Genomic DNA, 21807 nt, shown 5'->3' with positions numbered 1-21807 from the left:
ATAGAACCTCCTTTTATAAAGTCGGTTAAACAAAATAATTTTATTTATACAGTCCACTAAAGTGTATGCTATGTAACAAGTTTTTGTTATTATGGTTGACCTATTTAAGTAATATTGATCTTGTATTTAGAAGTAAGCTTAGGTACTAAATGTTTATAAAGATACCCTACGCGGGCACGCAATTATTACCTACGCGACGCAGGCAGTTAGTTGTTTACTTGTAATAATCGAATATTATTTATCAGTTATCATCTTGCTTTGGCTCCCGCCAGCGTCGCTCGAATTGTAGTTAGTTATTTGTTGCTATGCAAGTGAAATGCATCGAATTCAGTAGTTGTGTTTATTAGTGTTGAACTTAAAACATACGGTTATGATGTTAGTGCTTGTGGTACTTATGTGTTTTAGATGCATCAGTTCGAGCAATTATATACGTAAGTTTTAGGTTATGTATTTTGCTTATTTAAGTTAAAAACTGTTGTTTTTGGCGGGCGGTATGTTCTGTCGATTTCCGTCCCCGTACTATACCTATACCTACCTAGATGTATAGCCTCTCGTTAGTTACAATAAATAATGTTTAGAAACCAGACGCGTTTGCTTTGAGATTCACCTGCAATGAAAATTGAACCTTATTCCGTAAAGAACACATAGTTTTTAAAATATGTTCGTAATTGCGCTTATGGAATCGAAAAGTTTAAAATATAACTTCTATTTATTAATCGATACGATACAGAGTCCGTCTAAGCTAACTCTGCACCGACTTTGGCAGAACAAATCGTGAAAGTATCATTATAACCGTATGGTTTGATTTAATTTTAACATTTATGATGATGATGACATTTTTTTTAAGGCCGAAGGGTGAGCTCCACGTAGGGCCTACGGCTCAGAGCGTAAGAAAGATGTGCGCTTCCTGCAACTTGTCCAAGTATATGCACTCGGTCCAAAGCCAGGCGCCAAAGACGCCCCCACACTAAAAGGGTCAGGCGTAGCCCGACGTACGTGACACGCTATACGCTTACCAAAGCCGGGCGCCTTCGGCGCCCTCATACTCAAATCATCGGCCGTAGCGCGACATACGTGGCGCGTTGTACGCGTTCCAAAGCCGGACGCCTTCGGCGCCCTCATACTAAAAGAGTCGGGCGTAGCCCGACGTACATACGTGGCGCACTGCGCGCGGTCCAAGGCCAGGCGACTTCTACTTTCTCATACTAAAAGTGTCGGGCGTAGTCCGACGTACGTGACACGCTGTACGCATACCAAAGCCGGGCGCCTTCGGCGCCCTCACACTTAAAGGTTCTGGCGTAGCCCGATGTACGTGGCGCGCTGCAAGTGGTCCAAAGCCAGGCGCCTTCGACTCTCTCATATTAAAAGTATCGGGCGTAGCGTGACACGCTGTATGATTACCAAATCCGGCCTCATACTCAAAGCGTCGGGCGTAGCCCGACGTACGTGGCGCGCTGCACGCGGTCCAAAGCCAACCCCTCAACATTCTCATACTAAAAGTGTCGGGCGTAGCCCGACGTACGTGACACGCTGTACGCTTACCAAAGCCGGGCGCCTTAGGCGCCCTCATACTCAAAGCGTCGGGCGTGTACGAGGCGCGTTGTACGCGTTCTAAAGCCGGGCGCCTTCGGCGCCCTAATGGTAAAAGAGTCGGATGTAGCCTGACGTACGTGGCGCGCTGCACTCGGTCCAAAGCCAGGCGCCTTTGACTCTCTCATACTAAGTGTCGGGCGTAGGCCCACATACGTGACACGCTGTACCCTTACCAAGACGCCTTCAGTGCCCTCTTGCTCAAAGCGTCGGGCGTAGCCCGACGTTCGTGGCGCACTGTACGCGTTCCAAAGTAGTCGGGCGTAGCCCGATATATGCGGCGCTCTGCGTGCCTTTCTGTACTGAGGACGCCCTCGCAAAAGTAATATAAAGTGACTTCAAATGATTATTAACGAAATCATGACCCCAAAATTAATTAAATAAATAAAAAATTAAAAAACACGACTGCGAAAAAGCGAACTAAAAAGATAAAAATATTTTTTAGTTGTGTTAGTTACTCAACTAAATGAATGTAAAAATTCTAAAAAGTATAAAATAAAATAAATTAATTAAAAATTAAAAAACACGACTGCGAAAAAGCGAACTGAAAAGATAAAAATAATTTTTAGTTGTGTTGGTTACTCAACTTAATGAATGTAAAAAATTATTAGAATATGAGTGTTTAGTGAAGGTTATATACAACAAACGCAAAAGTTTTATGCTCATTTAGGATCGTGACTGTACCTGTGTATTTTATTTCAATTGCAGTCGGGGACCTTGATGTATTGACATTTTCCCATTTAAAAGGTCCCCGACTGCAATTGAAATAAAATACACAGGTACAGTCACGATCCTAAATGAGCATAAAACTTTTGCGTTTGTTGTTTATAACCTTCACTAAACACTCATATTCTAATAATTTTTTACATTCATTAAGTTGAGTAACTAACACAACTAAAAATTATTTTTGTCTTTTCAGTTCGCTTTTTCGCAGTCGTGTTTTTTAATTTTTAATTAATTTATTTTATTATATATACTTATATTTTTCGGGGATCTCGGCAACGGCTCTACGATTTCGATGAAATGGGGGTTTTCGGGGGCGATAAATCGATCTAACTAGGTCTTATCTCTGGGAAAACGCGCATTTAGAGTTTTGATGTCTCCCAGATATTGTTCTAAAAATACAAAAAATTCCAGTAGGCATCTTTCTCTTTACCCATATTCTTTCTCTTACCCATTCCAGAGTCCACACTACAAAATACGTGACAAAATAAAACCTAATTTAATTACACATCGCTCAACACTTCAGTCTGGCAATTCAGCGGGGTAACGCAGCCAGCATCTTGGGGACCTTGTCACAGGGGCCTTTTTTAGATTTAGCTTAGTTTAGTTTTATTTTATTTTATTTCAGAATAGTTTGTATTTAGTTTAATTGTTTTTAACTTTAGTTTTTAATTTTAATGTTTGTTGCTTCATTGCATAGTTTCAATGAAAAATTCATAATAGTAGGCAAAGCCAGCTCACCCCGTAGTTGGGGTTATAAGGCCTAGCAATGGGGTGAGATGGAAATATTGCTAGGGTTGACACTTTCGGTTTAATTGTAATTTTAAGTTATTTTTATTTATTGTTTTTTGACTTGTTTTTGTACCATATATACCGGGTGTGGCCTGTAATATGAGCAAAAAATTAAACTGTAGGCTGTACTCCTCATACTGACCAGCATTTGTTCAGCGACTTTTAAAAATAACTTGTAGTTTAATTTTTAATACTTTAAAGTTTATTCTAAAACGCAATGTATTGCGAATTTTGTTATGTTTAAGGCGTGGCAAGCAACGTCAATCACAATGATATGGCGTGGCGATGGCGTCCATTGAAGATAATATTTATTTTGTATGAAAAATAGGGAGTCTAAATACTTCTAATTTTTAAAAGTTGTTGAACAAAAGTGTCACCGTTTGAGGAGTACAATCTATGTTTTAATTATTTGCTCGTGTTACAGGCCACACCCGGTATATGAATAAATATTTTAAATGACATTACACATTAACGGCCATATACTCGTATCTAATTACCCTCTATAAGTTCACAACTCCGTGTGAATGCATTTGTAATAGCAGTCATATCGCATCTGGCTCTTTCACACTCGATTACTATCTATAATATATGGTTATGTCTTTCTAGTTAACTAGAACCGTTGGCTGAGGTTTTTGCCTCATTAGCATCGTTACTCGTGAAGTAACATGTCTTCTCGTAGTGCGATTGGCACTTGGCTTCCCGCTTGTTAGATAAGGATTACAGCTGGTGTTTTCAACCCATAACCAACCATATTCTGCGTGCTATACAGTATGGGGTACTTCAAAAAAAAAAAACAAGCCAGAAAAAAAAACTTAGTCAGAGATTGCAGGCGAAAAAATGGCAATTGCATTTCCTTCTTATCAAAAATTAAGAAAGAAGAAGCCATACTAACAAATAAAAGTTATAAAATAAACAGTTCACTTATTTCGCAGGAACAATACTGATTGCAAATACTTAATTATCGAAATGAAAGGTACGAAAACATAATGAGCATACGAAACTAAATGTAATTGAACGACTTGCACTGTCCCAAATCAACCTGCGACTGCGACGTTATAAGGATGTAATTATGCAAGTGTCGAGTGAATGTGTTTTAATATTGGGCTGACAAAGATTATGGAAATAACAGACTGTATATGTTTATGTACATACTGTACCTATGGCTTAATGCGATTATGCTTAATGCAATTATATGTATAATAATCATGTTATCAATATTACCATTTCATTGAAAATCTGGGTTGGAAAAGTATCTATCTACCGTAGTGAACCGTAACTTCGACGTTTAAGCCCAACTTCGCCGTAATTTTACCAAGAAATAGATTCGTGAATAGGTCAGGCAACGAATGCTCAAAAAAAAGTTGTAGAGGGAAATGCTAGGAACACAATTTTTGACTCCGTAACTTTGTGTGGACTAATTAGGAGGTGAACATATCAAAAGTCCCCGGCCGTAGCCCCTATGCCCGGGGGGAGAGGGGGTAAGAAGGTCCCATTTTTTTGTTTTTCACTTACTTATATCTTGGAAACTTTGCGTCTTAGCGACATGACTACTTAGACAAACCGAAAGCTGATTAAATTTGCTACAAGTTTAATTTAGTTAAGTTTTATTTATTTTGTCGTATCTATACATAAATATCAAATCTGTGCACAATCCATGCCGGTCGCCGGTCACCGGCATTGGTAGACCTTGGCGTAAGTTTCCTATACAACACAACCTATTTGCTTCTTTGTTCGATACTCGTATACTGGCATCTATGGCAAATGGGTGCTTAAAAAGCCCTTTAAGAGGTTATTACTTTCAGGATACTTTCTTCTGAGAGACATAGAAAAGAGTTTGTTCTGCTTTCAGGATACTTTCTTCTGAGAGATAGAGAAAGGTGTATGTTGTTTATCTGTCTCTCTTAGCAATAAAATAGCAGGAAGTGCTTGGGGGCTGTCCATAAATTACGTCATCGATTTTTGGCGATTTTTGACCCCCCCCCCAAATGACCCCATTTCCTCCTACTTCATGCTACCGTCATCCGATGTCCAGACCCCCCCCCCCCCTAATTTGAAATGACGTAATTTATGAATAGCCCCTTGACAAAAATAACCCCTTGTGGTTTTTACTAAGTGTCAAGGTGAAGAAAAGAAAAGCCTTATGCCGTTTCCCGATCTCATTGGTTTGAAATGGATACTTTACATGTAGTTTGAAGTCGGCAAGAATGATATGCTAGATATATTATTAGTTAAGCTTAAATTGCAAAATTCATATATTTTTTATTGCCAGTTAAATATTATATTATATGCACTAGATATTATATTATATATATATATATATATATAGTTTATATATTATAACATAAATAATAATTTAACCTATATACGTCCCACTGCTGGGCACAGGCCTCCTCTCAAGTACGAGAGGGTTTTGGGCTATAGTCCCCACCCTAGCCCAATGCGGATTGGGGACTTCACATACACCTTTGAATTTCTTCGCAGATGTATGCAGGTTTCCTCACGTTGTTTTCCTTCACCGAAAAGCTAGTGGTAAATATCAAATGATATTTCGTACATAAGTTCCGAAAAACGCATTGGTACGAGCCAGGATTTGAACCCGCGACGTCCGGATTGAAAGTCGGGCGTAATATCCACTCGGCCACCACCGCTCTTATATATATATTATATACTTATTATATATTATATATGGTTTCAAATGGATACTTTACATTTAGTTTGAAGTTGGCAAGAATTATATGCTAGATGTATTATTAGTTAAGCTTAAATTGCAAATTCATATATTTTTTATTGCCAGTCAAATTCAATAGATATTATATTATATATATATATAGTAGGTAGGGAGTAAATTAGATACGGAGTAGGTGTAGGGTTACCAGATACAAATTTAGCATGTCCTGACAAAATTCCTGATTTCCGAATATTTTTCCTGACATTCATATTTTTGACGACGACGGGGGGGATGTCTAGCCGTTAATAGCGATGGCCACCCGATAGCCGCGTTTTATTAATTTAAGTTTATTAAATTTCTTATTTGTATTGATTTAAGTAAATATAAAAAGGTACTTTATAAAAAAGTCTATCAATTCAAAAAATTCCAAAAAAGGCCAAAATTCCTGACATGTCAGGAAAATTCCTGTCATCTGGTAACCCTAAGTAGGTGCATCAAATAAGTACTGATAATTTATCTAAATAATAAAATATGTACATTTGCCAAACTGCAGGTAGATAACGATTTAAAAAGATGAAACATAAAAAGAATACGAATACGTATACTACTTTATAACTTGTAGGGTCAATATTTCGCAACCTGTCTAGATTCCAATCCTCTTCCTAGCACCCTAGGGTTATAAGGCACAGGATACAATGACCCTAGCTGCAATCTGCATGCGATCTCGGCTCGGCCGTACATTCAGTCCAACTCTGTTCGCCGGCGCGACGCCCGCATCGAACGTCGGGTACTTTCGAGTTTCAACTGTTTTCATAATTTGAAAATCGAAGCCGTTTTCGAACGCAGTCACTGGCCGTTTAGTGTTTACAGTTTTGAATTTCGAATTGTGTTTAGTGACTTGTGTTTGTGCTTTTGAAAGGATTGTTTTTTGTTTTTTATGGAATAGGTGAGTTCTGTTTTGTTTCTTTGAGAACAATGAACGTATCCTTTTTACCTTTCTTGGCAAACGTACGTGGTACTTTGAAAACAAAAGTAAGGAGCTGGCATTTTCGAATTGAATAGTATGCTGATCATCATAACAGTCAAGTTTGGTAAAAGCAAGATTAATGTAATGACTCGCTTCAATGAATCAATACAAGCCGAGGAGTCCGAAATTAAATTTTGCATAATTGATAATTTACAAATGTCATAACTGAGATCAAACTTTATGATACTAAGAGTATATCGCAGAGGTCAGCCTTAACTCACTTTACCTGCTTTGCATAAAGTCGATGACTCGACTTTTTAAGTTTTTAGTAAGAAAAAAAAGGTTATGAGCACTTAGCGCGAAAACTTACTACCTACTTATGTAGTTACAAAACGGTAGGTACATTTTAGGTAGAAAAAATTGGATACCTATTACGGACATACGAAGATTAAAGCGAAATCTAAAGGATTGTTTGTTACCCCCTTATAGGTTATCTCTTACCTTTTATCTCATCTCTCTCATCCTACCATACAAACACTAATCATTATATGAAGATGAAGTCACGCGTCGGCCTAAGTCGCAAACCTCGTAACTCCTCCGGGGGAGTTACGAGGTTTACGACTTTAAGTATTGTTGTCCAAGGTAGCAATTACTAATTTCCTTGAAATGGAGTTACGAGATTTGCGACTTAGGCCGACGCACGGCTTTTTAAAGGACATAATGGTTATCCTCGTAGGTTTGTACTGTTTATAGGTTAGGTATAAATAATAATAATAAAGAAGAAGAAGAAGAAGAAAATGCTTTCAAAACTTTAAACGAACCACGATTTTTTGTCAACGAACCTTTCTTTCCAAAATCGGTTAAGATAAAGATAAATACAGATCCAGAGACCACCAATTTACACCGTGTCCTATTCGCACCTGGGCGGTTTACCATTTTCCTTTCAGTTTCAGGTCTATGCCTTTATGAAAATGTTACAGGATGCCGATTCTTTTAAAGTTTTGATAAGATTTTGATATTGTTTTGAGACGACCTTGAGCCAAGTCTCAGGCTCACGTGCACCAATAAGTGCTTCACCTTGTCGAGCAGCATACATTATAACCAGTCGATGCTTTTGAACTTATTTTTTTTTACTTTTATTGAAATAATGTCGAATCAACCTACAACCAAGTCCCTTGGTGGCTTGGGTGCTTAATGCTTGGTGTCCTACTTTGCAGTAAAAAGTACAAACCGTGTGTACCAACTACCAGATAACTCTAGGTCCATTACAAACGGGATGTAATGCAAGTAATATCAAAACAATACATATTAAAATCAAGAACAGATTTTTAGTTCGAATGCCGTTTCATTACAACCCTTACTAGGCCAGATTTGACTGGCTAATATATCAACCATTGTTTACCTACTAGCCTTACAGATCACGCATTGAAGGTACACAATAGAATTTTGAGTTGCGCCAGAAATCTGCATGTTTTCACCGCAACGCAACACGTTGCGAAATGCTTGATATGCCTATTTTACATTAGTAGGTTAAGAATTTTACTTCAATTTGCTAAAGATGCAGATTATGCATATTTAATACAGTAAAATTATACATTTTGCGTTTGCGTCAAATCCGGTAGTTCTGATTTTTTGCAGACTTATTTATGATGTTGGCCCAATGAATAATCCACGTTTGTGACCTCAAGCGCCGAATGCAACTTAGTCAAAAATCGAATAAACGAAATTTTTAGATTTGGGCCGTTATAACCCTAAAGTACTAGTTTTTGATGGTAACTTCCTAGGGCGTTTTTAAAGTAGACTAAATTTGCTACAATAAGACACTAGAATTGTCTCTGTACATCTAATATTTTCCGAGATAACGCCTTTCAAAATGTATCATTTTTTCGAACTTGTATATTCGTAGGCTAAGTAAGTGCAGTGAGTATACACTTTTGTCTCAGGCGATGCCGGTTGGCACAATTGTTTCTAAGGTCAATCAAAGCTGATTTGGCCCGGTAGCCACAAGATCGTATACTAGGCGCGGTAGGTTGCCAATGCGTTGGTCAGACCTAGTCAAAAATGCACTCAATAGACAACAATGGCGACAGTACGGGAGGAGTGACGGATTGTGAAGCTTGCCTCCGGCCTTGATAAGACGGCCACGACCACTCTGACAAGAGTGTGACGCTGACGACAAAGAAGAAGAAAAATACAATGATTTCGAAAAGATAAGATTTTGCCGCAATATTTAAATCGCATTCTTATAAAATAAATATTACTTAGCAGCTAGCGCTTCTCTTTTTTACAGTCGGTTAAAATTTAAATGTAGGTAGGTACTTATTTATATTACATACAATAATACAAAATATAAGGATTTCGATATATTTCAACAATAAAAAGATATTTAGAAGAAATCTACAATAAAAATCGAATCAAAACATTAATAATAGTAGATAGGGTGTTCAATTACGTTCTTTACATTATATATAATAATAATAATAATAATAAATGAGATTATGAGATTGTACATCCCACGGAAATGTGGAGGTCGCGGCTTTCTAAACGCCAAAAATCTCAACAACCGTGAGGTCTCAGGAATTATTTCCTCAACAACGAGTGTGGGATGCATCGTGATGTGGTGGCAGCAGACAGGGGCCTCACGCCGCTCTCCTTGGCAAACGAGAACTGGCGCAAACCTGTAGTACTAAGCACCGAGGACCGCAAGGCGGTATGGAAGGATTAGCAGCTACACGGGCGGTTCTACAAGGCCCTCATGGGACCCGATGTAGACCTGCCCGCGTCGGTGAACTGGCTACGGATTCGGGGACCTCTTCGGAGAAATTAACCGAGGGTTTTGCCTGTGCAATTGCGGACGAAGTTATCATGACGAATAACTACCAGAGATATATCCTGAAGGACGGTACGGTCGACATTTGTCGGGCATGCCGACGTCCCGGAGAGTCAGGCATATTATCTCCGGTTGTTCTCATCTTGCTAACGGCGAGTACTTGCACAGACATAATCTCGTTGCCAGAATGATTCACCATCAGCAGCTTGTTCTTCTATACGGCCTTGTGGACCGTGAAGTGCCGTACTACAAGTACTCACCTGCACCAGTTCTTGAAAATGGTCGTGCCACGCTCTACTGGGATCGATCTATTATCATTGACAGGACTATTGTTGCCAATAAGCCTGACATCGTGCTGATAGATCGATCGCACCGCCGGGCCGTGCTCGCCGACGTCACCATCCCCCATGATGAGAATCTCGTGAAGGCCGAGAAGGACAAGTCCAGAAAGTACCTAGACTTAGCTCACGAGATTACCATGTGGAATGTTGACTCGACGATTATTGTTCCGATAGTCGTGTCAGCGAACGGTCTCATAGCGAACAGTCCCGACCAACACCTAGAGAGACTCTCGCTGGGTGGTTGGATCAAGGGTCAGATGCAGAAGGCGGTAATTTTGGCCACGGCGCGTATAGTACGTCGGTTCCTCACTCTGCGGCCCTGACCACCGGCAGCTTGGGCCAAGCCCCGCTGCCGGCGGCACCCTAGGTTAGGTTTTTAATAATGTGTTTATATGTATTGTTTATTGTTTTGTAAATGTTTTCATATTTTACTTTTATATTGATATTATAAATCACCTAGCCTAAGAATTCATATAAATAAAGAACAATAATAAATAATAATAATTATAATATAATACAATAAGCCTAAGACGGAAACATAAAATAATTGTTGAAATGATGTAATCGATATAACAATGGAAGGAGTATTATAGTTTATAATACTTAGTAGATTAAGTATGTCTGAACAAATAAACACAACGCGTGATATTAAATACACAATCCAAGCTGTTGAAGTATTGACTTTAACCATTATCTAGTAAATAAGCAAATATTATGCAATTTATTGTGATTACTATCAGCAGTTTTATAATGCTTACATATATAAAAAAAAAAGCGGGGTGAAAAAAGCGACCGTGTAACTCGCTATGGACACAAATTAGCGGCAGTGCCACGTAGTCTAGCCAAAACGGCTAAATCTATACATGTTATGGGCCCCGCTGTATACAATAACCTACCAGTATCCATAACTGATGCGCCTAGTCTGATGAGTTTCAAGGCTAGACTCAAAAATTGGCTGATTGAGCGGCCGTTTTATAGTGTCGAGGAATATTTGACCTCAAAATATTTATAATGAATACCAAATAATGTTAATAATAAAATAACAATAGCAGTTAAATAATGTCACAATAATTGACTTTTTAGTTTACTTAATTCTCCTTTTTTTTCTCAAATGTATGAATCTTGTATACTTATTTATAAATCTACCTTTAATGTAGTTTAGTCATGTAAGCCTGACCTGTAATTTATATTATCAATAAAATATGAGTATGAGTATGAGTATGAGTATAGTTCGTTTTTTTTAGCATTAGAAATAAGGTAAACAATCTTGATGTGTATTTTAATTGAAAAACACAGTTTTAAAATAAGTTACGGCAAATATGTAACGATCATTTATATTCTTCTTCTTTCACAAGTAATCGTTTTTGATATTTAAAAAGCGTTTTTCAATTAAAAGACATGTTAAGATCGCTTACCTTCTTGCAAGTTCTTTCTAATGCTAAAAAAAACGAACTATAACTAATTCATAATCATAGGTACACTTTAGTAGACATACGAAAATTCTATATAAACAACATCTTCAAAGTTTGTTCAAAGTGTACAAGAGACTTTAAATATGTACTCATAGAAACCATCAAGACCCAGGAACAAATATGCTCACTCAATACAAATATGAGCCCTTACCGGAAATCGAATACGGGTCCGTTAGCTTTAGGGTCGCTAGTGTCAGTATCTTGAAAGGTAAATTACAGGCTTTAGTAACTGGTTTTTAAACATTATGACCAACCTTTAGATCAGGCTTAAATTAATACAGTTGGACCCCTTTAAGACGAAACAGGAGCTGAGTTTTAAATATTTTCAGTTTCAGTTTCAGTTTAAAAATATTTATTCCCATAAGAATATAATACATATTCACTTAAATGAGAATATACAGCCTTATTTATAATGTAAAAATACATTGGTAGCAACAAGCAACATGCAAGTGAATTTATTTACAAGCTTATAAATAAGTTCCTTTGTATAATATGCTTTCGTTAGCCTTAACTATCATACAAGATAATTAAACATTAGTGACATTAATTAATAGTGACCTTGTATTATTATGACATGTAAAGGTTGTTATTATTATTATTTATTATATTAATATGAATACTTATGTTATGTGTACATTGTTCATAACATATGATTTAAGACTTTTCTTAAACAATTTAATAGAATTCAAAGTTTTAATATTTATTGGTAGCTCATTATATAATTTTACCCCTGCATGCGTTAGATTTCTTTTCCCGTAGTACTCTGTACGAGTTTTGGGGATATGTAAATGGTGAAGATGTCTTTTCCTTTTGCTATATTTATATGTTTTAGCTTTAAGAGTGATTTGCGTGTGAATGTGTCTTTTTACAATTTGATGTATTAGAATACATGTTTTAAATGTGTATAGTTGTTTAAGATGCATTATTTTAGTCTCTTTATACAAAGTAGATGTTGGGGTACGGAAAGGGTAGTTAAATAGGGTTTTAATTAGTCGATTTTGTGCAATTTGCAGTCTCTTTAGGTTTATTGCCGCAGCATTTCCCCAAAGCTCGATGAGGTATTCTAGATGTGACTTTACTAGTGAGTTATATACTATATACTTAACATAACGCGGGAAACAACCCGATGTGCGTCGCAGACAGCCTGTGAGTTGAACAATCTTAGTTCGCAAGTTTTCTATATGGTACTTCCACGTTAGTTTAGAATCTAAAATTAGTCCTAGATACTTTTCTTCATGGCTCTCTTGCAGTATTTGACCTTCAATTACTAGGTTATCATGATTTTGTATTTCCTTATTTTTTGCCGAGAAGATTATATATGCTGTTTTAGATGCGTTGATTGTGAGTAGATTATATTTAAGCCATTCAGATATTTTGTTTAGATCGTCTTGAGCCTGATTAATGATATGGTCTATATTTTCTCCAAAGTAGAATAGGCATGTGTCGTCGGCGTATAAGGTAACATGTCCATGGACATTAAGATCTTGAATATTATTCATATAAATTAAAAACAGCAGGGGACCAAGGATGGACCCTTGGGGCACGCCCCACTTTATTGGATGGCAACTGCTTTGATATTGTGCTATTTTTACTATCTGGGATCTGTTACAAAGGTATGATTCAAGTATTTTTAAAAAAGATCCACCGATGCCCATGCTACAGAGTTTTTTAAGCAATAATGAATGGCTCACTGTGTCAAATGCTTTTCGTAGGTCAATAAATACCCCTAAAACTATCATTTTATTATCAATGCTAGATTTTATTTCTGTTATTACATCAACAGCAGCTGTGAGTGTATTTGATTTAGGCCTGAAACCATACTGGCGTTTATACAGAAAGTTTATAGATGTTAAGAATGACTCTAGCCGTTGATATATTATTTTTTCGAGAATTTTCGATAGAACGGGCAGGACCGAAATTGGGCGGTAATTACTACAAGAGTCTTTGTTGCCTGATTTATAAATGGGTGTGACTCTAGCTATTTTCATTGTATCTGGAAAATAACCCTCCTGAAGACATCTATTTAAAGAAGAAGTTAGATTCTTGAGAATATTTTTATGAATACATTTAAGACATTTTGTGCTTATGCCGTCTATCCCTGTACTAGTATTTGAATTTAATGCTTTTATAATTTTGCTGATTTCGTCTTCAGTGCAGGGATTGACTTCGTTAAGCTTTGCAGGTACTGGTATTGTATAAATTTGACTATTGTGATATTTTTCAGGTATATCTTTAGCTAAAAATTGTCCTATAGTGGAAAAATAGTAATTGAAGTGCTCACAGATTTGCGATCCTTCAGTTAGAGTGCCTGATTCAGTAGTTAGCATGGGAGGTAGGCAGTTTTCTTTACGTTTATTTCTAGCCAAGTTGTTGATTAGCTCCCACATTTTCTTGGGTTTACTCTTACATCTACTAAAGGTGTCACAGAAATACTTATTTTTAGATTTACGAATATTAGCTGAAACTATGTTGCGTTTTTTAATGTAGTCCTCTTCAATCTTCTTATTTTCCGGTTCTGCTTTTCGTTGACGCCATACAGCATTTCTGGCTCGAATTTCATCAATTATTTGCTTGTTTATCCATTCATCATTTGGTTCATTGATTGTCTTCCATTTGGTAGTTTTACTTTTTTGTATTTGTGTCTTGATGTATGTTTCCAGTGCCTCATAACTATTACTTTCTGTTGGTGGGGATGTATGTGTTATATCATATAGTTTTTTGTAATCAATGGCTTCGTATTGGGTCTTTTGTTTTCTTTTCGGGTTGATCTTCTTAACTTCCAAATGAATTTGTTTATGATCTGACATCGCCGAGTCAATTAGAGACATCCTGAAGTTATTATTTTTTATATTAGTATGAACATGGTCTAGTATAGTTTTAGTATTATTTGTTTCTCTAGTGCAGTAACATGAGTCTATTTTGTTCAGTGTTTGAAATCCTGTTCCTTTTATAATTTCGGTGTATGTTTTAGTATTCGATTCTTTGTTTAGTAGGTCTAAGTTAAAGTCACCAAAAATTATTGATCTTTTCCTGATGTTCAACTGGGCCTCAAACTCATCAAAGAATGTCTGCATGACTGTGTCTCCTGGTTTATAAATAACTCCGATGTCAAGTCCAAATTTATTTATATGTACCGTTAAATAGTTATTTCCATCTTTGTATTTGGTTTCTATTAAATTGCTTTGTATTCCATTATTTACATAAATTGATGCACCTCCACCTATACGATCTGGCCTGTAACTGAAATAATGTACATAGTTTGGTATCTCTAACACTTTTGCATCGTGTTCTGATTTCATCCATGTTTCGGTTACCACAATTACGTGGGTAATTCCTGATATTCCTTTCAGTATACATTTTAATTCATCCAATTTGCCTTTCTTTAGGATACTTCTAGCATTGAGGTAAAAAATGTTCAAGGATGACTTGCTTGTACTTATATCTTCATAACAATCTATTAGTTGGTATTCAATTTGTTTTGTGTCTATGTATTCTGGGGTGTCCGGGGGTGTTTCAGGTTTTTTGGGTCCTCTTCAATGATTCTAGGGCTACCCTTTATAAATTTTATTGACAAATTGCTTTCTCCGCTGTCCTGACGTCGCTTTAATTCATTTCTCAGATCCTTAAGGTGCTCGTTCTGGGCGCGAGTTTGGTCTGAATGTATTTTGATATGCTCATCGCACTTAGATCTGTTTCGCAATATGTGTTTCACCGTAGCCGTTGCTTCAAAAGACACTTTTAAAGGACGATTTTTCTCAGCGGCATATTTTCCAAGTCTGGATACTTTCAGCGGCTCTGGACTACTATTTTCTTCATAAACTTTTGTGATAATATTTGACACTTGTTCCTTGTCCATTCTGTATCGTTCTGCCCCAGTGTTTCCGGTAGCTTCCTTTACGCCAAATATGATTATATTTTTTTCCCTAACGCAGCGGTCCTTAAATTCGGCCACGATTTCTTCACACGACAATGACCTTGATGTTGAGGGAGTTGGGACGATTTTCAGGTTCTGTACATCATTTTCTAAAGCCGTTACCTTCTTCTCAGTTTTGGCACTTAGGGTTTTTAGCTCTTGGATGTCATTTTTAATAATGTTTTGTTCGTGAGTCATGTTTTGGTTCGCTAGTTTAATGTCAGCTAACTCGTCTTTCAACGCTAAGATATCGGATCTCACCCATGACAACTGATCGCTTATTGTTTTTGTAAATTCGCTGAACATCTGGGATTGGGATTTGGTGAATTCGTCCATAAACTCTGTGCGAAAATCTGCCAATTGGTTTGTGATCTCATTGTCTGGCTGCTTTCTTTTTCGATGAACACGATTTAGGTCCACTTTTTTTTTACCCGAGCTATGTTGTTCCGAAGTGGACTCCGAGTTATTATTTGTTGAGGTGTCACTCATTGTTTTTTATTGTACAGAGCACTATTGTATAGCGAATAACGCAGTAATTTTAATGTTTTATAATTGCCAAAACTAAGGCGGTTTTATTAAGCGGCGGTCGCGATACCGCGACAATAAAGGGCATAAGCGCCGTGATTTTGTCGGTCGCTTATGACGTTATTACACAGCACAGCACACGATTTGTTGGAGGTTATGCTTTGCTTTTAGGTGAAATGTTATGTTATATTAGTCTGGTACTTAATTGTCACCACATATTATTGTTTGACACTATGATTCACTTGTGTTTTACAGAAAAAAAAGTCAACTGAAACTCGTATTTAAGCCATTAAAAGATTAATTTCTACGGAGCGTAAATTGAAAGATGTTGCTTGTTTGCGTTCCGTTTCACGCAATTATATATAATTATATTTTAGGTAAATATACCCGTCTCGCTAACGGAAGTGGCACCTAAAAGTAGTGCGATAAGGACAAGGCGAAAAATCCTGCGTAAAAATCTGAAAAATCGAGGTTTCGTACTCCTCTGTTTCCTCCTCCAAAACTTAACCAATCGTAACCAAATTTGGAAATCTAAATGATTATGAAATTATCTGTGTCGGACCGTTTTGCTTTTTTGGCTAATTGATATCAGTTTTGAATGCCACGCCTCTCATTGCGGCATAGTCAATTAGGCCATTTTGGCCATTTTTGAAGGGCTCTAGCGCCTTAAAAAACAAAAATATCAAAAAAAGCAAAACGGTCCGACACATATATTGACAATATTAATCTGTCTTGAAAAAATCATTGCTCTAGCTTCAAAAACCACGGGGGAAAACGAGGAGTACGTTTGTATGGAGAAATGACCACTCCTGTTGGCTCTTAATGCTGGGTAAAACTGCCCCCTGTCTGCCACCTGGTAATAAAATTACTATAAAATGAAATAACAGCTTTCAACTGCCATCGAGTGCCATCTTATTTGATAGGCGAAGTCTTTCTCATACATAACTTGTAAAATTTAATAATTTCTGGTAACTGTTCGAACCTATGGAAACCAGACCTGCTAGCATGAGTTGCGTTCTCGCGCGCGACTCCATACATCTAGCGCGACTTCAAGCTTTTGTGAAGGAGTGAATTTTCTGTACGGTAGTACTATTAGTTATTCTGTGCTTATGCTAGAGCACCTAGGGTCGTAGCCAAGATGCCAATAGGTTATCGACAAATGTCAATCGCAAAGTAAAAATTATATGGATGGTGCGACGAAAAATTACATGATACCAACTGATATCAATTATCATACATTATTTAAGTTTCTTTTGGCGTCTTCTACAAACGTTTAATCTAGCTAAGCCCCCAGTCGTGTCTACGGTTGAATGTTGAAAATGCATTGGATATAAGATACAGTTAGTGCAACAACTGGTTGGTTTTGCAGTCAACAGCCGACATCAATGCGGTGAGCTAGCGGCACTCTCGTGATATGCCTATTTGTAACCGTGTTCTTGTCATATTTTACACCGCATTACACACATTTTAGTAATTTTACCACTGTAATATGTGGAAGTTTTAGTCGGTTTATCATTCTTTCTAGCAACAGTGGTCGGGCAATGGATCGTCACAGATCTTTACAATCTTTTAAATTACAATGGTTTAAACCAGAGTTTTTTTCTTGTCTGAAAAGGCATAATTCAGGAGTCATCGCGGTAAATCTAAATGATCGAGTAGTTGTAAATGGTTATTTACTTTAAAAGCTATCAGTGTCCGCCGTCAGTGTGCGCCGCCATACCGCAACCATATTCCATAGTTTAAATATTCTCACGAAGATTTTCAACTGTCTTCGAATTTTCGGAAAAAACTAAATTGAGGACCTTATAACAAAAGCCTACCTACAGTCACTGAACTTATAACTGACGAAGCCTTTTTATTAAAACCGGTTAAAACAATAATAAAACCATAACATTGAAATCGATCTATAAACTAGACATAATTGCCGGTAGCCGGTGAAAGGCAACCCAGTGGCCTGCTTGCAAACATCATGCATGTGAATAAGGCTATATGTATAGTACTTGAAGTATGCTGTACCGAGGATAGTGCCCTTAGCGACACCATCCAAGAATAATGAAGATGGTACGTAAATTTTATGATATTATCAGAGACTAGTAAATATTCAAGACGGAGAACTATTGTTGTATCTACAATTTTAGCTCTGTGTGTGTGAAGCCTATTATCTAACTTCTAACCGTAAAATTGGACTTGCCTGACCGCTGTGTGTTCGTGTCATAAGGACATGTAAAAGATATTAATTATACCTACTTGTATTCTTATTAAAGGCTGCGGTGTACTTATGGGGGTTGACAATCTTTTCTTTTTACTATAGTCTGTATCTTTAGGTATTTAAATAAAAGTAAGCAAGCAATTTGTACATTTTCGGGTAGTTATAAGTTATAACATTTATTGGTTAACCAACCAATTACAAAACCGCCTGGATCAGTCACTTAACAACCTGACTTAACCTACATTATTTGATCGCGTAATGTTTTCATCTACCCTCAACTGGCTTAAGGCGCCATTTGAGGGTAGATTTTCTTTACTTTTATTTAAATACCTAAAGATACAGAGTATGGACTCTGACATTACTTACTTACGATCCGTTATGTTGTCTACGTAGCGGATTTCTTAATGGGTTGAACCTGCGGGCGTAACAATATTAATTCTGTGATCACGAACTGGCGGGCTCGTGATGGTCACGTTTTACGCGATAAAGACGAGAATTTCATGTCATAAATGATAGCATTTATCTCCTTCTGAGCGTACTTGATGAAATAAACGGAAGCATTATAATATCTGGTTTTGTTAAATGATTAACAAAACCACTATCATCGTCATACCTACATCCATCCGTAAGCAAGACTTTGTTGAAATCCCCCAATTTGTCCATTTTGTTCTCTGTACTTTTTATGCCGCAAATTTTCTTGCTGGCTACCTATAAACTTGAATTCTAAAATTAATGTCAGAATTGTCAAAAGCCGGAGATTTCCTAGGCCGTAGATGAATATATTCGGTCATACTTATCTGATAACATCATATTATTTTGTGTAAGTAAGTATGCATTAATATAACTTTATAGGGACCTACATTATCACACCCATGCATATCAGCAGAAAACAAGACAGGCTAATTTGGCTTCCATTTTTGAGGGATGCATGCTTGCAACTGTAAAATTAAAAAAAAGCCCTACTGGTAGGCATCAAAGATAAGATAAGAAGAAAGATTTAGTCGAGTTAACCTCATTACCACCTACCTATCTTAGAAGGGCATTAAAAGCGTTAACCGTAGGCTTAAACTTAATCACAGGTGTGGGCCGAGGCTGTCGGATATGAGCATCCTCTAACCTTACACTTGATCTGTTTCGTCCAAATGTATTGTGCAGTTTGTAGGCTAACGAGGAACTAGGAAGTGGTGATGTGAAGATGAATAGGCACAATTCACATATAAACCTACGCAATTACGATTGCAAACATATGAAGTAAGTATATAGTACCAGCATGGCACTGAACACCACTACTGTGGGCGCAGCATGGTTACATTTTTATCACCTGCCACTATGCCCGTCACTTTCGCACTTACATACTTGTTAGAACGTTACAGGCATGGTGACAAGCGATAAAAATGCGACCGGCCGCTGGTCATACACATTTCAATCAAAAGGAATTTTTTAAGCTACACCCTTGATGGCGAGATACCTTTTGTAGGTACTTACATCACACAGGGTGTCCAGTGGCTAATTTCCGATTTCAAATCCAAATAATTTTCGAACGCGTAGTGCCAAGGATATGCAGGTGTTTTTAGGGTTCCGTACCTCAAAAGGAAAAAACGGAACCCTTATAGGATCACTCGTGCGTCTGTCTGTCTGTCTGTCTGTCTGTCCGTCTGTCACAGCCGATTTTCTCCGAAACTACTGGACCAATCAAGTTGAAATTTGGTACACATATGTAAGTTTGTGACCCGAATACGGACATGTAACGTAAACAAATGAATTTTAAACATGGGGGCCACTTTTGGGGAGTAAATGAAAAAATGAAAAAAAAAATTTCTCAAACTATATCATGTTACATATCAAATGAAAGAGCTTATTGTAAGGATTTCAAATAATTTTTTTTTATAATTTTCGAATCAACAGTTTAGAAGTTATTCAAGAAAATACGCAAAAAATGACCATTCCCCCCCCCTTATCTCCGAAACTACTAGGTCTAAAATTTTGAAAAAAATACATAAAATAGGTCTATACCTATAGTTGACAGGAAAACCTATTAGAAATGTACAGTCAAGCGTGAGTCGGACTTAATTACAGTTTTTAATCCGACCCCTACGGATTTTTTAAAGAGATTTCACTCACGTTTCACATAAAAAATACATTGTTAACAGTGCCGGATTACTTAGAGTAGTAGTTTTCTTAGAGTGATAATTTTCTGATAAGATAATCATTTTAAATATTTAACGGTCTTACCTACTTACGAGTAATTGTAAGGTCAAATTAAAAATAATGTTTAAAAAAAATGTTAAATTGAGAGCTAGCTTAAAGTTTTTTGTACTCGTCGACTTTAATGGTTGAATTAATAAAGACTTTGTAACCAATAAGCAAAACAAGCACGTGCTTACGGAACCACGTTCAGGGAGGGCACCAAAATGCCAGGTTGAAAAAGGTGAACAAATTTTAAAATTAGGGACAGACACATCGTTTTTACCACACGATTTTTTTAGCTGTCCAAAAGCTAATTTGCAAAAATAATGGCGCGTAATTCTTTGGGAAACAATCGGTAGCAGTAGAAGAGTCGTGATTACATGCATAGATTCGATTTCAACCCACTCTTTTGCGGTTCGGCGTTAGGTCTTATGCGAGGCCTTCTGCCTTACGGCAAAGTTGATCTTCTGCCTTAATTACACTTGGGCGTGGATCCAAATCCAAGCTTTCCTCTTTCGCAGCTGGGCCTACTGCCTTTCTCACACTTCGCCAATTCAATTCCAAGCTCTCTGCTTTCTTGCATATTTTATGCATGAAAACAACCTCGCTGAGACCCTTAAATATCGAGCCCTATGCGAAGCTAGGCTGATAGAAAACTGTCCCATCCCTTCTCTGTATGAAATCCTGGATTCGCGCCTGGTTAGGACTAAAACTAAAATTGCGTTTTTATATCGAAAAATTTTCGCGCTCGCTTCGCTCGCGTTTTCAATTACTTTGTAGGGTTTGATAAAAGTGACATTCGGGTGGCGACTGCAGCAACATTACTCTGTTGCAACGTTACTGCTGCAGTACTGTCAACTTCCGTGATAAAATGATGTTACTGATTTCCATACTAAAAGTAAAAATGTACAACTGTCTATCATATTGCGTTTGTATATCGAAAAATTTCCGCGCTCGCTTCGCTCGCGTTTCTATATTACTTTCTACGCTATGATAAAGGTGACATTCGGGTGGCGACTGCAACAGCATTAGGTACTCTGTTGCAACATTACTGCTGCGGCACTGTCAATTTTCGTGATAAAATGATGTGACTGATTTCCATTCTCAGCTGTAATGCGGCAATGAACTTCTCTCAATTTACCAAAAAATCAATGTAATCTTGATGACCCTAGGGAGAGGGGGCACCTAGAAATGCTTAGGGCATCAAAATATCTTAATCCGGCACTGATTGTTAAAAATTGTGTAATATACGGAACCCTTGGAACGCGAGTCCGACTCGCACTTGGCCGGTTTTTTTAGTTTCGTGAGTGTTGCGGATTAATTAATCGCTGGCCAGTAGAGCAGCGTGCACGTGCTATTGAGGCGTATCTAAAAAACGGCTTTTTATTTAGTACTGCAAGACCCTGGCTTTGATTTTAATTTTTTCTTCTAAAACTGTTACGGATTTAATCTGTCAGCTGACAATAGTCATTATTCTGGTCCAAAAATTTCAGAACAATCAATTAAAATCAGAAACGGGCTCCTATGCGTAAGTTGCCATATTAATTTTAATATACGCCACACTGTGATGCACCGTCGGCTAATCTTATT

The 21807-nt window shown here is 37.3% G+C and overlaps 1 protein-coding gene across 3 annotated transcripts in view; it reads left to right on the top strand.

Annotated features, from left to right (window-relative positions):
• The window catches only part of LOC134794155 (uncharacterized), a 137323-nt gene that overhangs the window by 26143 nt on the left and 89373 nt on the right, over window positions 1-21807 (top strand). The window contains exon 1 of one of the 3 annotated variants that reach the window (XM_063765868.1): window positions 6563-6719. The exons of the other annotated variants lie outside the window; for them this stretch is intronic. The gene's annotated coding sequence lies outside the window, so the exon portion shown is untranslated. Of the gene's footprint in view, window positions 1-6562; window positions 6720-21807 lie in introns of those variants that run through there. 3 annotated transcript variants of the gene reach the window in all.

This window comes from Cydia splendana, chromosome 10 (assembly GCF_910591565.1).
Source record: "Cydia splendana chromosome 10, ilCydSple1.2, whole genome shotgun sequence".
NCBI lineage: Eukaryota > Metazoa > Arthropoda > Insecta > Lepidoptera > Tortricidae > Cydia > Cydia splendana.
The sequence above is the reverse complement of the archived record's forward strand: the minus strand, read 5'-3'. Positions and strand labels throughout refer to the sequence as shown.